The sequence below is a fragment of the Pelobates fuscus genome, chromosome 3 (assembly GCF_036172605.1).
Source record: "Pelobates fuscus isolate aPelFus1 chromosome 3, aPelFus1.pri, whole genome shotgun sequence".
Classification (NCBI taxonomy): domain Eukaryota; kingdom Metazoa; phylum Chordata; class Amphibia; order Anura; family Pelobatidae; genus Pelobates; species Pelobates fuscus.
In genome coordinates this window covers 33,305,830-33,321,768 of record NC_086319.1, presented here as the reverse complement: position 1 = coordinate 33,321,768, position 15,939 = coordinate 33,305,830, and the positions used below count along the sequence as shown (strand labels likewise).

Genomic DNA, 15,939 nt, shown 5'->3' with positions numbered 1-15,939 from the left:
TGAAATGTGATATGCCTGAGTTGTTTTTGGCTAGAAACCTACAAAGTGGTGGACATGTAAAATTAGTCTACTAGGCAACCTTGAAATTATATGTTTGGATGCAGAACTTAACATATGTTGTCCTCTCAAACCCTCATTACTTGTGCATAGCACAAGGTGGGTATATCTACACACATTTTTATAGATGAATATATCTATGTTTTCATGGTGTTGTGCTGTGCTTGGTATTGCTGTATTGTTTATTCGGTTACATAACTTTCAAGGATAACACTTATGATGTAAGAGTTGAGCATGGATGTTGAATCTGAGGAATGTTTAGAGACCGAGGCAGTGAGGTTCTACAAATATCCATTAGTATTAGTCATTCCACAGCCATGTGGGTTTTAGTGTCTATTTGTTTTTTTTAAATCTTCTAATGAGAAGTGTAGTGGCAAATACTTTTCTATTCTGATGATTCATGAAATACAAAAGTCATCAGGTATTTCAAAGTAACCAGTGGAAAAATCTGTGGAGGAAAATGTATGAAACTTTCTAAAAAAAAATCTCTCTACCAATTTTAAAAGTGTTGGGTTCTGGACCTTTGATAAAGCATCACTGGTACCTTTGATTTTTTTTTATTTTATTATATATAAGTAGTATCTTGTTTGAAAGTCAAGAACAAATAGAATATTTATGAAACAACGTTGAGATATATTTTTCTCAAGTAAGTTAAGAAACATAACATAGTTTGGAAAAGGGTGGAGCTAGAACCAACTTCTGTCTCTATACCCTTCATCCTACATCACCGATTACGAATGACAGCTAATGAGAACAGGTCATTTTTCATATGAAGGTAAATAGGTCTCTATGACATCTTACTGCACATTAAAGGGACATTATAGACACTCAGACCACCTCTGTTCATTGAATTGGTCTAGGTGCACTGTGCAAGTCCCCTTAACCCTGCAGTTCTAATTATTATAGTTATTGATTAACTGCAATACTTACCTTGCCGGGTTAACTCTACCTCGAATGGATGTAAACCAGACAGCCACTAGAAACACTTCCGGTTGGTTTATTCGACTCTTTGCTCTGCATGAGGACATCCAGGAGCATCTAAAACCCCATAGGTAATCATTGAGCAGTGCTTTCCTATGGGGTAGCCCTCCATGCATGCGTATTAGATCTCCAGCTGACATCAGCAGACGAGGAGTGGAGGCGGAGCCTAACCCAGTGCCAAGACACTGGAATGAGGAAAGTAAAAAATGGGGGGGTTGGTGCTAGGAAAACAGTTTTCTTTTAATAAGCTCATCTACAGATAATCGATTGTGCACAGTCTTCTTCAGGTTCTTTATAAATCAGCATTTTGTGCTTTCGTGCATGCATGAGAGTATTATTATTATTGGTTATTATTTATATAGCGCCAGTTTATTCCACAGCGCTTTACAATAAGAGGGGAATTGACCAAATGAGACTGTAACAAAATGTAACAGGAACAATAGGTAGTTGAGGACCCTGCTCAAACAAACTTACAATCTAAGGAACATCATTAAAAGGATACTACAGGCAACAAAATAACTTTAGCTTAAAGGGACACTATAGTCACCTGAACAACTACAGCTTAATGTATTTGTTCAGGTGAGATCTATAGCTCCCTGCAGGCAATCTAATGTAAACACTGTATTTTCAGAGAAAATACAGTGTTTACATTGATTGATAGGAATACCTCCAGTGGCCGTCACTCAGACGGCCACTAGAGGCACTTCCTATCGTGCAGGGCCCTAAAAAGGCCCTGTACACGTCAGACGTTTGAAAATACGTCTGACATGTGCAGGAGAGAGAAGGCACTGTGTGCGCGCCTTCTCTCTCCAGCCTGTCAGCAGAGGAGGGGGGCGGGCAAAGACCGGGAGCTGAGCTGTCAGTCAGCTCAGCTCGCGGCCGCTCCCACGGCGCGCATGCACGGTAGTGTGCTGAGGACTTCAGAGGGCGGCATGAATGCCGCCCTCTGAAGTCTGTGCGCATGTGCGGCGAAGCCGCGCATGCGCACAAGGGAGCAATGATGCTTCCAAATGGAAGCGTCTGATTGCTCTCTGCTCGCGCCCGCCTATTTCGGCATTTTGACGAAATAGGGGGCGCAGCTTCACAAGGCTCCCGGCGCTGGAACCAGGTGAGTAAACAGGGGCTGCCTGCAGAGTCCCTTTAATGAAGCAGTTATGGTGTATAGATCATGTCCCTGCAGTTTCACAACTCAGTTCCCTGCCATTTAGGAGTTAAATTAATTTGCATATACTGTCCTTGCCTGTGACTTACCCAGCCTTCCTTAATACAGCCTGTAAAAAGAGATATGACGTCTGTTTAATATTGAATTTTTTATCTCCTTAATGGCCTGCTGAAGCCTGAAGGAATTTCCTGTGTGTGATTAAAGTTCAATTAACAGAGCAGGAGGAGCAAACTTCTAGAGTAAACACACTGTACTGATTGAAAATGAAACAATTTTTTCATGGAGGCTGTGTGAGTCACAACCTAGAGGGGTGTGGCTAGGGCTGTAACAGACCGAAACAAAAGTGATTTAACTCCTAAATGAGAACTGAGCAGTGAGACGGCAGTGGTATGATTTATACACCAAACTAAATTGTTTTGGTGCCTATAGTATCCCTGTAGCGCGGGGGTCCTTAGCACATAAAGGAGCAAAGCAAAGATGAACAGCAGCATGATGGCAGTGAGTTATAGGTAAGTATATCTAAAGTTTCTCTCTCTCTAAAAGCCGCCTAGCAAAGACTCCACAAGGGACAGTGCTGTTATATTCTTAAATAAATGCGTGTTCATTTTTCCAAGCATTTTAGGCTATAAATTACTACATGAATACAGAGTATCTCTTTGTTTCTCTCTCGGCAACGCTTACTCTCTCTTTGTGTCTTTTCCTCTCTCCCTCCCCATCTTTCTCGCTCATTAGCATGTGCTATATAAGTGGCATAATTAAGCATTACTACATGTTTCTGTTTATGATCGATGCACAGAATTGTGTTTGTTCAGGAGACAGTTGCCCGAAGCACACACTATTCTGGTGTTGCATTTTTAGGTCAACCCTGGAACACCAGTGAAGCATAACAAATCCAGTGGTATGTCTGGAATAAATGTTATGGTCTACGCTGACTTAATTCACAGTCAGCGCGAGAACATTTTAACCCTCCTTCCGCCCCCATGAAAACGCTCTATTTTATAAAATGTCTTTGGTAAATTAAATTCTAGACATAAAACGTGTTTTCCAGGTGTCCAGGGGTTAACACCTAATTTCCTTTCTTTGCAAACAATAAGGAGAAGTTGTCTATTTAATATAAATGAAAGGAATGTTCAGCTTTCAGGAAATGTGTCTAACAAGGTAACAAGAATGTAACAAGGTGTCAAATGGATGTAAAATAAATGTAATGGAGGGGGGGGGAGGGGGGAGAGGATACTTATAGGGAGGGTTACAAAGGAACAACAGGATACTTTTACTACAGATAAAATAATTACAATATGCATAAACTCAATAGGAGTGTGAGCTCCAGGATCCTCACCTCAGAGACTTGATAAGTAGCCATTACGAGAAATCATCAAAGAGTATTATAATGTACTGTGTTGTCTTGGAGAGTCTGATTGTGTTAATTGAATCAAGTCTTGCCTTAAGCAATATATTTGATTTCCTGAACTGAACAGCTTAATATCAGCTTTACTTTAATTTATTGAGCTCTGTTTGTTATTGAAATAGCATGCATACCTATAGCCATTAAGGGGTGCCATTTATCAATGCACCCTGAGATGTCTGACATTGTCTATTGTGCCATATCCACAACAAGGACATTTAAAGGGCTATTTCAACTAAAACTAATGTTTTAGTAAAACACTGTATTTGAATGGAGTAAGCCTTGCTGGCATGGTCCCCCTTGTTAAAGAACAAAAGAAAGAAAAAACGTACCTTGTCCCCCGCTTGTCTCTCACCACTTGGTATTAGACTCTGTATGCACAGGGTCTAATGCCGAGGATTTGATTGACAAATGGGCAGAGACTCAAACTTTAAAAGGCATTTAAAAAAACGAAAAACAATATATTTGCTAGTATTGTATGTACGGATGAATTGTATTGCTCTCTAATTTAAGACCAAGTTTTGTTTACCAGGACAGGTACACGTTAAGGTTCTGCAATGTATTACTCTTTGTCTAGTCCACACCTCTCCCTGCTGAGGAATTCCTCTCCATGTCTAATATTATTACCCTTTGTAGCACAGAAGCAATCCTGTTCATTTTTGCATACCTGTTACGAGTAATAACCACCAACACGCAGAGCCTAGGATAAAAGTAACTGACTGGTCTGAAGTTGACATTTTACCGGTCCTTAGAGTGGGCAGATTTAGTGTACAATAGAGAGGAAATGTAGTCAAATACAAGCATAGGTCAGGATATCGGAGAGACAGCGAAAATGAGAACTATCCGGAGTCAGGTAAACACTATTTTAATATAACAGGTAAACAAGCCAAACCTTTATGAAGCCACTCTCACAGAGCCAATCTGCCCTAGTGTAGTTGAAATGCTAGCATGTCAGTGTCTCCTGACTACCTATTGTTACATACTTTGTTGTTCTATGACCAGTACTTCTTAAAATGCATATTCATGACTTGCTCCTGAGTGCTTTGACCTTGATTGCCCTGCAGTGACTTTAGCTGTTTCAATTGTATATTACGTAGATGGAGCTGTTCCCCGGTAACTGGAATATCATGCCTGTTACATGGATTACCCTTAGACTGCATACTGACTATCTGCATCTCCCTACTGCTGGACCTGGCTGTTGGGCTTTATTTCTCTTATAATGTAAGCTTACCTGAGCAGGACCTTCTTCACCTCTTGTCTTTGTCAATATTATTTTGGATGTCAAAATATATTACCAATTGTCTTACACACCAATTATATAAATGGCTGCGGAAAATGTTGGTGCTATACATGATAATAATGATAATATTTTCAATAGTTTATTGTCTTCGCTGTAGTATATCCTGAGAAGACACTTAGATCATCAGTATGTCCCATAGCTCAGAACCAAGGTTTTAACCTTATGATGAAACTGTTTGAGAAAGAGCTCTATTTCAACAGATATGTCCCTTTGTTTGACACCAAATTTGAGGAGTCTAATTTAACATAACTGTGACAAACCTCTGACCATATCTGAAATCACACCTTCTTTTAACGTCCAATATATGTGTTCATGGGATTTTACATTCCTAGTGGTTCTCATTTACAGATGTCTTTCATCAGGCCTGTCCAACCTGCGGCCCACCCAGATGTTGTTGAAATAAAACTAAAATGACCCTTTCAATGACACAGATAATAAGAGTATCAAGGAAGACTTAGTTCAGCAACATCTGGGGGGCTGCAAGTTGTACAGCTCTGTCTTAAATCATACGATGTATCCAAAAACATTTAATATTTGTTCAAGCCATTCTACCCACCTTTGCAGGTGGGTCCATGACTGGTGCCATAGAAGAAAAATCCAAGTTAATGCCAAGCAATATCTTTACAGTGACAGAAAAGCCCTATACAAAGTTCTTCCTCTATAGACGATGATACCTCACAAATTCTTTCCAAAACCTACTCTTTGTTTAACGAAGGTCAAACTCACTAGGAGCTTTTTTCTTCCAATTAAGTATTCTCTTGGATACATAAAATCTGGCATATTCACATTTTCCTAAAGAAGATTCAGCACCTGGAATTTGATATTGCTAATAGACGGCAGCTACAGTAATGCCTTTAGTAGTTTCGATAGTTTTCTGTTTATATTCCGGTTTCCCAAGACAATATGCCCCAGGATAATTTTTGTTCCTGACCTCCAGAACCAACTTATCTGAAGTTTCATGAGCTTTCCACATAAGGCTAGACCTGACGTACATGACATTACTGTTGATATGTTCTTCAGAGTGGGCAGTCTTTTTAGGGTGCTATGGCGTGTAATCCCCTCTCCCCCCAAAAAAACCTGTGCTGAATCCTCACTGAGCTTTAAATGGCTGCACATGTGCTGCGAAGTGGTTCTGGTTTTCTGCTTATACAGGCTATAAAATCAGGATGTGAGATCATGATATGGCGCCTGCTGCCTATTAAATTACATTATGCTCTTTTATCCTATCTCTGCCCACCAGGAAAGGAAGACTGGGGCCGTTATACATCTCTCCTCACCCTCTTACAAAGAGAAGCAACACGGGAGGAGATGGTGGATATTTCATTAGTTGACATTGTATTGTCTGTGTGGGTCTGTAAGTGTGTTTATCTGTGTATGTAGGTATCAGTATGTGCATGTGTGAATTTGTGTATTTATAAGTGTCTGTAACTGTGTGTGTGAATATCTATGTTTGTTGGGTAACCTATGTTAGGACCCAATTTTTAAGTATTGCAGATCTTTCTTCCTCGCATTATTTCTGATCCAAGTTCTAGAACACCTTACACTTGTTTGTGCATCGTGAGTGCCAACTTAACCTCGGCATAATCGAGATGTACTTTGACTCAGCAATGTCACCAGCAAAACATGACATGGACTGAAAGCAGTAGATTACAGAACCTTTTAATAATCACATTTATTTTTGAGAATTTGTATGCAATTGCTTTTCGGAAGAAATGTAAGAATTAGAGAACAAAAGATTCAGGCAAGGTCAGTGAGTCAAGAAAAATCTCAGCTTGCTGGCATTATTTTACGTGACAAGTATAACAAAATAAATGAAAAAAAGAAAAAAAAGCTTAAAACAGGCATTACTGACTAGGGAGAAAATCTGGATGCTTAACTGTACATAAATACAAGTTGACATTAGTACTGGCACTTAATATTTGTTGGTTATATAACACTTGTGGAAAATATTTATTAGAAATGCTCAGCATTATAATGCTAATCATTTTCTAAAACAAGTACCATTCTTTCCCTACAATAGATTGTCATTTATAATCTGCATATTAAATGGAAAAAACAACATGTGATTAACCAGTCTGAAATAATTGCATTTATAATAATAATACTCTTTAGAGTTGCTCAAAAAGCTCAGATTCAAGATTACAGAGATTATACTTGGCACCTACCTACTTATCTTATTATAGATTTTCCGTATTTTGTTCACTGCAAACTGTTTCAGGTCTATTAAACTGTTGACATCTTATTTAGTATTTGAGTATATTGTATTACATGCCTAGCTAGTAGTACAATTTATTAAGGTTGTTTTTTTTTTTTTTTTTTTTTTATTCATTCTATTGTAGGATTTTATTCAACAATACCACTGATAACATAGATATATATCTTGCCTGGGAAGATGTATATCCTGGACCAGAACAATTTGTGCTACTATACTGGTAAAAATATTGGTATACGCTCAAATTATATTCACCAGAAGCTGTAGACACAAGGTCTTACGGAAACGAAGATCTGTTTCAAAGTCCATATGTGTATTAAATATAGTCTGAATACTCAGAATGTGAGGACTGTGGTAAGGATAACGTAAACAAATTCTAATAACTATAATAAAAATGTTAAGGTGTACAAGTGCAATGCGTAACAGACTGGCCACTTTAGGAAGACCATGTATCTAATGCTAGGCTGGCCACCAGTGGAATCCTGATGCATGTGCTTGGAATAAATGGGGCTTCACAGAGAGTTATGCACGTGATGTCACAATTATGTCCTCCAGTGAGCAGTCCACCATCTACTTGCCAGCAACCAAATGGTTTGTCTGGTCCTGGGGGAGTATGTCAACCTGTAAACAAATATTTGCATATCCATCCAAAAGTGAGGCACTTTTAAGCATGGCAATAGTGTTGTTTTAATAGTGTTGTCTTATTTAGTGTTTTTACATGCTTGTAGCATTAGATTCTGCACTTTGTTGTGTATATCTTAGCTGACAGTATAGAAATATGTGCAGAAGGTGGATCTTGAAAAGTGCATCTTCTGAGCAGCACTGCTGAATATTTTATTCCAATAGAACTCTATTCTGGACATTTCCTGTCCTCATAGCTCCCAGGTGTTCTGATTTTGGCAATACTCTCCTGAATTTGAGGTTGTGTCCAGCTATCTCAATTTTGTTCCTTGGTGTCTTAGCATGACAGGGAGATGTCTCCAACCAGCACAACGTGATCGCATCTCAGAATATTAAAATCAAAGGTGGAACATTTCAGAAGTGCTCGGCCCATAGTCTACCTGGCATGAGTCTGTGTGTCTACACCCCCCCTCCCTCCCTTAATGGGCATGGTTGTCATGGTAATGACCAGAGGTCCTTCCCTTTTAACTGACATACCCTCCCCTTACATGGATGCACCCATCGGTTGTTGATGTCTACTTCTGGCCCACCCACCTGCCTGTCCCGCTTCCAGGTAGGCGACTCTAATAATGTTTTGGTTTAAATGTATCTAAATGAACACCTTTTTTCTTTGAGACTAGATTAAAGGATTCCTGTACTTGTATTTTCATTTATGCTCTTTCAAAGTTTTTATCCCAAATCTTTGGCATCGGGAGACCAGAAAACTGAAAAGACCTCACATAGGAGGTCATTCTGCTCTCCCAAGAATAGCAACCACAGTGCGTGCTCTGCATTTACTATGGAAAATTCTAAGCACCAGCTAGGGCATATAGGAACGAGTAACTGACTTGATTCTGTTCAAATGCCAGCAAGGTGGCAACGAAGCAAGCGTGTTTACGTCACTGAAGAGCTTTGCCCTGCTTGGGAAAGTGCTCCCAAGCAGGGCAAGTCAAATAAGACAATAAGAGGAGCAAATGATGAATCTGAGGTGGGTGTTACATGAAAAGCAACACAATAAAAAATAAAGTGCTCAGCGTAAAATATGGAAGCAGTATTTAATAATTTAACTCCTGGGGTTCACACCACCCAATGTGTAGAAAAGTGAGTATAGATATACCTAGAAATGAATACAGTGATATTGCTTCTTCCTGGAATATTAAACAGAAACAACACTCTCATAGAGTGAGTAGTAATATCCCAGATTTGTCACTTAATGTATTCTTTAGGTATTTAACTCACATTTGAATGAGCCTGTTAACAAACTGGCTCAGGTAGTAAGGCACCTGAGGAAGATGCAGATTTTAGTGCTGAAACGTATTGTGCTATTGGAGACACTGATTGTATGTACAAATTTTATTTTATTCTGTTATAATAAATATAGTTTTAAACCAAGAAGCTGGTGCTCTCCATCAAATTCCATGAAGACCCGGTATTCCTGAAATGGGACCTGCATTATTTGATTATGCCTTACTACTTGAGCCAGTTTGTTAATAGGCTCATGAAAATGTGAGTTAAATACATTAAGTGACAAATCTGGGATATTACTATACTACTCTATGAGAGTGTTGTTTCTGTTTATTATTCCAGGAAGAAGCAATATCACTGTATTCATTTCTAGGTATATCTATACTCACTTTTCTACACATTGGGTGGTGTGAACCCCGGGAGTTCGATTATTAAATACTACTTCCATATTTGGCACTGAGCACTTTATTTTTTATTGTATAATTTTGTTTATGGTGGAATTTGGAGTGATTAATTCCACAGTGTTCATAGCTGCATGCAGTTTAGCGCCCACATTGTTTTTTGTATATTATATGAAAAGCAACACCCATGAAGATGAGGAAATGGTGGACCTGGGTCAAGGTATGGTGAGGATTTTACACACTATTACATTATGTATCTCTATAATATGTGATATATTCTATGTATTTGGACTGATCTAGCCACAGCTGATTTTACATTACAGGTTCATTACATAACACTGATACACTGGTAATCTTACATATTTACATAGTCAACGGAGTTCAAAGTAAAACAAAATCCACACAGTATAACCCACATTGTAACAGTATATATAAAAAATAACATAAAAATAATATAGCACCAGGATGGCAGAGTGGTTAAGGCGTTGGACTTAAGATCCAATGGACAAATGTCTGAGTGGGGTTCAAACCCCACTCCTGGTACATGGTGTATTTAAATGACACTGATGGTTTTGAGGTTAACACATTAAAGGAATTTAAGCATGTGTGGGATAGGCATAAGGCTATCCTCACTATAAGATAAGGCCAGGGACCAATTATTATTATTATAGCCATTTATATAGCGCCAATAGATTCCGTAGCGCTTGAAAGTATTTAGAAAATTGGGCAGACTAGATGGGCCGAATGGTTCTGATCTGCCATCAAATTCTATGTCTATGTTTATATATATAGATAGATAGATAGATAAAGGTAGACTGTACTTTTTTTTGTGATCCTGATGAACGTCCACAAGAGGGACTGAAACGTTGATCTTTTTTTAGAAGCTGGAATAAAAGTTATATTTTAGTGGAATTCTGAGAGTGCAATCAACTTTTTTTCTATTTATATATATATATATATATATATATATATAAATTCAGTGATATAAATTACAAATCCGTGACAATTTTATACATGATACATGATTTCTTGCAAATCTGATTGAAAAGATTTGAACAGGTTTTAATTAAAAGGTGAACCTCAATCTACGCAAATAATTTTATTTGTAATTTTCATGTTTTAAGGAATCTTAGATTTTCTTAGTCGGATCATACTATTTAAATTTAAATGATACCATGCTTTCCTTAACATGTATCACATTTCTTTAATGTTTCCACAATCACAGCATCTTTTAACAGCTGAAACAAGGTGTTGTAAGGAGAAAATACTCTTGAAGCACATAAATGTCAGCTGTTGACTTTTCCACAAATGAGTGTTTTAAGTGTTCTAGTGGTAAAACCTGTTTTCGGCTTGCCTTAAATGACAGCATTGTATAATAGGAAGCCAGTGAAATAATAATTTTTTTTACCATAGCGAAAACAGAAATACAGAATGCATGTTGGGCCAATCGTACAAAACCATGCTGAGATGGTATGTCATCCGGGTAAAGCTGCACCACATAGGCATATCCCTAACAGATGAATGTTGGGGGGGAGCTGAGAATAAAAAGGGACATACATATGTGGTGGTCGTGCCCTCAGGTGCGAACATACTGGGAAATGGTGAGAGATCTCTCATCAAAAATCATGCACTGGCACATAGGTTTTTAGCCGTGTTCCTTCCTCTTGGCCAACCCACCGATGGCCAGGGCTGGACTGGCCCACCGGGAAATTTCCCGGTGGGCCGTTGGCACCTGGGGCCGGGCAGGTACCTGGCTCTTCTGGCAGCCGCAGAGGGAGCTCTTTTGGCGGCCGCAGGGGGAGCTGACTGTTCTGTCTCTGCTCCCCCGCACGCTACAAAGAGACCAGGACCGGAATATGATGTCATATTCCGGCCCCGGTCTCATTAAGCTGCGCGCTGGGGCGGGGGAGCAGAGACAGAAGAGCCAGCTCCCCCTGCGGCCGCCAAAAGAGCTCCCTCTGCGGCTGCCAGAAGAGCCAGCTCCTCCATGCTGAGGTCCCCATGCGGCTGCCAGCACACAGGTAGCAATTATGTGTATCAGTGTGAGTGTATGTGTGTGTGTCATGGTGTGTGTGTGTCTGTCTGTCATTGTGTGTGTGTGTGTGTCTGTGTCATTGTGTGTGTGTGTGTCTGTCTGTCATGGTGTGTGTTTGTCTGTCATGGTGTGTGTGTCTGTCTGTGTCATGGTGTGTGTGTCTGTCTGTGTCATTGTGTGTGTGTGTGTGTGTGTCTGTCTGTGTCATTGTGTGTGTGTCTCTGTGTCAGTGTGTGTCTGTGTCTGTCATGGTGTGTCTGTCTCTCTGTCTGTCATGGTGTTTCTGTCTGTGTCATGGTGTGTGTGTGTGTGTCTCTGTCTGTCATGGTGTGTGTGTCTGTGTCACGTAATGTGTGTCTGTCTGTGTCACGGTGTGTCTGTGTCACGGTCTCTCTGTGTCATGGTGTGTGTGTGTGTGTCTGTGTGTCATGGTGTATCTGTCTGTGTCATGTAATGTGTGTCTGTGTCATGGTGTGTGTGTGTCTGTCACGATCTGTCTGTGTTATGGTGTGTTTCTGTCATGGTGTGTGTGTCTGTCATGGTGTGTGTGTGAGTCTGTCATGGTATGTGTGTGTCTCTGTCATGGTGTGTCTGTCTGTCATGGTGTGTGTGTGTTTCTGTCTGTGTCACAGTGTGTGTGTATCTGTGTCACGGTCTGTCTGTGTCATGGTGTGTGTCTGTCATGGTATGTGTGTTTTTACTCACCCTTTTCTCCCCCATGTCGTGCTGGTCTCCCCTTGACTGGCCCTGCTTCTATGGTGATGATCTCAGCCAATCCGCACTGACACAGGAAGCATCTCTAGTGACTGTCTGAGTGTCTGTCACTAGGAAGCAATGTAAACACTGCCTTTTCTCTAAAAAGTCAGTGTTTACATTGAAAAGCCGGCAGGGACAGGCTATAGACACCAGAACCACTACATTAAGCTGTGTGTGTGTGTGCCTGCTACTGAGTGAGCTTGTGTTTTTTATGTCAATGACCTTATGTATATCAGTGAGATTGTTTGTCTATGAGGCTGTGTATCAATCAGCTTGTGTCAGTGAGATTGTCTGTGTCTGCATGTGAGTATGCTTACTGTATAATTAGAAATTTTACTCTGAAAGGACCAATATTTTATATTGGAAAAAAGCTATATATATCTATCTATATTTTTTTCTTCTTCTCTACACTGTCCACTTTCCTAACTTCTACTTTCCTTTTTCTCTTTGGTGTTGCTTAACTCTCGATTCTTCATGATCGAGATAAATGCTACTATTTAAAATACATATCCAGGAATAGTCATAAAGGGGACTAGCATCTTAGATATGGGCTCAATAGGAATCAACAACGTTGTGACATCAATTGTAGTGAGTGAACAGCGGTATTATGCAAAAATAAATACACAATTCCTCATAATTTTTTTGGGAAAACATTGTCTTAACCATATTAACATATTTCTTGTGTTTTCAAAAATAAAGAATAAAAAAATTAAATAAAGAAACATCTCAACACAGAATGCACTAGGTCTGACTATGTCTTACCTGTTCTTTGTTACATTTATATAAGTGTATTTTAATATTACTTTTTTTTTTTTTTAAAACATTATATTGTATCCTATTATAATAATGCAGTGTTTCTGGGCCCAGAATCTACTTGAACACAATAGAAATCTTATTGTATCCATCCTGGTAAAATATTTTATCAACAGATAAATAATTCAGCTGTATTTGTTCTGGTGACTACAGTGTCCCTTTAATGATAGTAAAAGACATTGATGCAATGATAAGCCTACTTGGAGTGACTAGCCCCAGGATCAGACTTGAGTGATATGGAATAAAATAGATACATGTAGTCATTTACATTTCATAAAATACTACTAACAATAGTATCAATGCAATCATATACTCTCCAAGTAATTTCTTCAGATACATTTATATTTATGGCAAGGAATTTATACTTCCTGTGTCTTTATATGGGATTTTAGGGATGTTCCTCCCCATGAAATGTGCATTGTGCCATTTTTATGTTAATTACTAAAGCTTGATAATTATTTTACACTATGAGATTTGCACTCCTTAAGAAATATATGTAAGAAATATGTATGCTTAAAGGATATTTGTCATGACAATTTCTACTTTATTTAATTTAAAACATCTCCTCATTCTGTCTATACATTGTGCTAACAGACTCCGTGCCAATGTCTGCTAGCATGGGAAAAGGCCTACAGCCTGTCCTCCTGCTTGGGGGGCTGTGGCAGGCTTCGTGAAGCATTCCGATCTTTCCCAAAGAGGGGAGGTGCCGGATAGGGGGGGTCAATGTCGGAGAGAAAGTCACCGACCATGAAACCAGGCGGAAGGCAGTGCTAGATCTGTTACGCAGGATTTGTGTATGGCAAAAAGGGGAACAAGACACATAGATGGTTATACAAATTGTTTATTTTGACACTACGGATATAAATAAAAATGATTAGTCAACGTTAAAAGATAGCTTCACCATAAAAGGTTACTCCAACCACCATGACCATTCCTGCATTCAGAAGTGGTCATGCTGGTAGGAATCAATTGCTGCACATCCAGAGATATTTGAACTTTTGTGCTGGGGGCTAGTTGCACCCCTGGCACATGTGACTTAGGCAGCCTGGCACTCTGATGTGGGCTGTCTAATGTCAATTCCACACTGGCGGCAGAGGTTGTCAGCTTCTCCCCTTACAAGCGCAGTCCAAGCGCAGCCTGCAATGGTAAGCTTGATCTCTCCTCCTCCCTCTGCGCAGTCCTTCTCAGCCCTTCCTCTTTCATCCATTTTGTGCATCCAGTTTTTTTCTTTACATTTAAAACCCTCCCACTCCTGCCCACCTGATCACTCCCACCCACCTCTTCACTCCCCTCCTTAGCTCAGAGTAAACACATACACTCTGAGTCAGAGAGAATGTTCAAGTCACATGCTTATCTATGAGAAGTATTTGATTGGACCATGGATGATGTACTATGATGTAAAAGGGGGCATGGAAACCAGTGCAGGAAGCGTTGCCCGGTGCAGGATTCCAGGTAAGTTTTTACCATTTAACCAATTTTATGATTAAAAAAGGTCGGTGGACATTGTTATAGTGCCCAACAGGGCATTATTAGCTTAACAATAGTTTGTATGAGAAAGGGTTATAGTAATATTTTAAAGCAAAATTGTTTCCTATCTCTGCTATATGTCTTTCTTTTCCTCCCTTAAGTAATTTTAAAATAATAAAAATGAATACCAAAAATCTATTTACCATAAGATGTTTGTCTGGGTCTATCACTAAGTATGAAACAACAAAGAAAAAATTGAATATATTTTTTAATTAAGAGATAAAAATAATTTCATGCTCTCATTCTTAATCCATGAATCCATTGAAATATCTTCTGCCCATGCAAATATTTCTGAAAAAAAGGATTATATATAAATATTAAATAGTATTAAAAATATCACAAAAAGATACATCTTTTCACATATATATATAGTTTATTATATTCTAGTTAGATAACAGGAGGGATATAACACATGATGAATTCCAGAATGCATGCATAATTATATGCCTCTGCAGGTACTAATTAGGTCTGTCATGGATTGTGATCAGCTGGCTTCATAGACGATCACAATGTATCAACCTCATTCATACAAGAGGTTCTCATTGACATTACCAGAGATGTGTTATATTCCCGATAGATCAATCACAAGGTGCAAATGTGAATAAAGGTTCGTCTTGGTGTACTATTCACTGTTATAAACTTGAAAACTAAGAATTAATTTTGTGCTATACCACATTTTCTTTTTATATTATATTAACATGGTCTTCATGTTAGCCTCTCCTCTCCAGTTTATATGACTTGAGTAGCTATAAAGGTTATCTTTTTAATTGCTTATGTTTAAATTTGTTGTATATATCGGTATTCTCTGTTACTAAGCCCCGCAGGCAAAACACGTCATGCTGCTTTGATTGTGGAAGTTCTTTCATTTCTTTAGTATGGTATAACATGATATATGAATACAATGTAAGTTGAATCAACAAGTACCTGTGCAGAGGTAAATGTAATTTCCCATTTCCCACATCTTATTGTGAATGTCACTTTGACAACATAACGAATTGCAGAGTTAAATTGCCGCTACAGATATCAACCACTGGTGTGTTAGTGGATTGCTGGTAAAGCCCAGAAACACACCTTTAACAATAACATGCACACATCACCCTGTGTGACAAGTAGAGGCCTGGCTTGTACAAAGTACCAACAGGGTTGGAACAGCATTTTTTATTTCAATGAGGATTTAGTTGTCGTTAACATTTTTCCACCAGCACAGAGACTGGTGTTACGTTGTTTAGGCTTAGTGTCAGCCAAAGATGAATTGTGACAGGGTTTTAAACCAATAGCAAACCAGCCACTAAGTAAGGGTTGGTGGCTCTCAAAGAAATTAAAGGGAGCCACGAGCTGCTACCTATTGACTGGCTGTCATTATCGGTGGCCGGTAACTCCCTGTTGTT

At 39.0% G+C, this 15,939-nt stretch overlaps 1 non-coding gene across 1 annotated transcript; it reads left to right on the top strand.

Annotated features, from left to right (window-relative positions):
* The first annotated feature begins 9,879 nt into the window (after window positions 1–9,879).
* TRNAL-UAA (transfer RNA leucine (anticodon UAA)) lies at window positions 9,880–9,963 on the top strand. The gene has a single exon. It is a non-coding gene; the product is annotated as a tRNA-Leu (tRNA).
* Window positions 9,964–15,939: the final 5,976 nt, after the last annotated feature.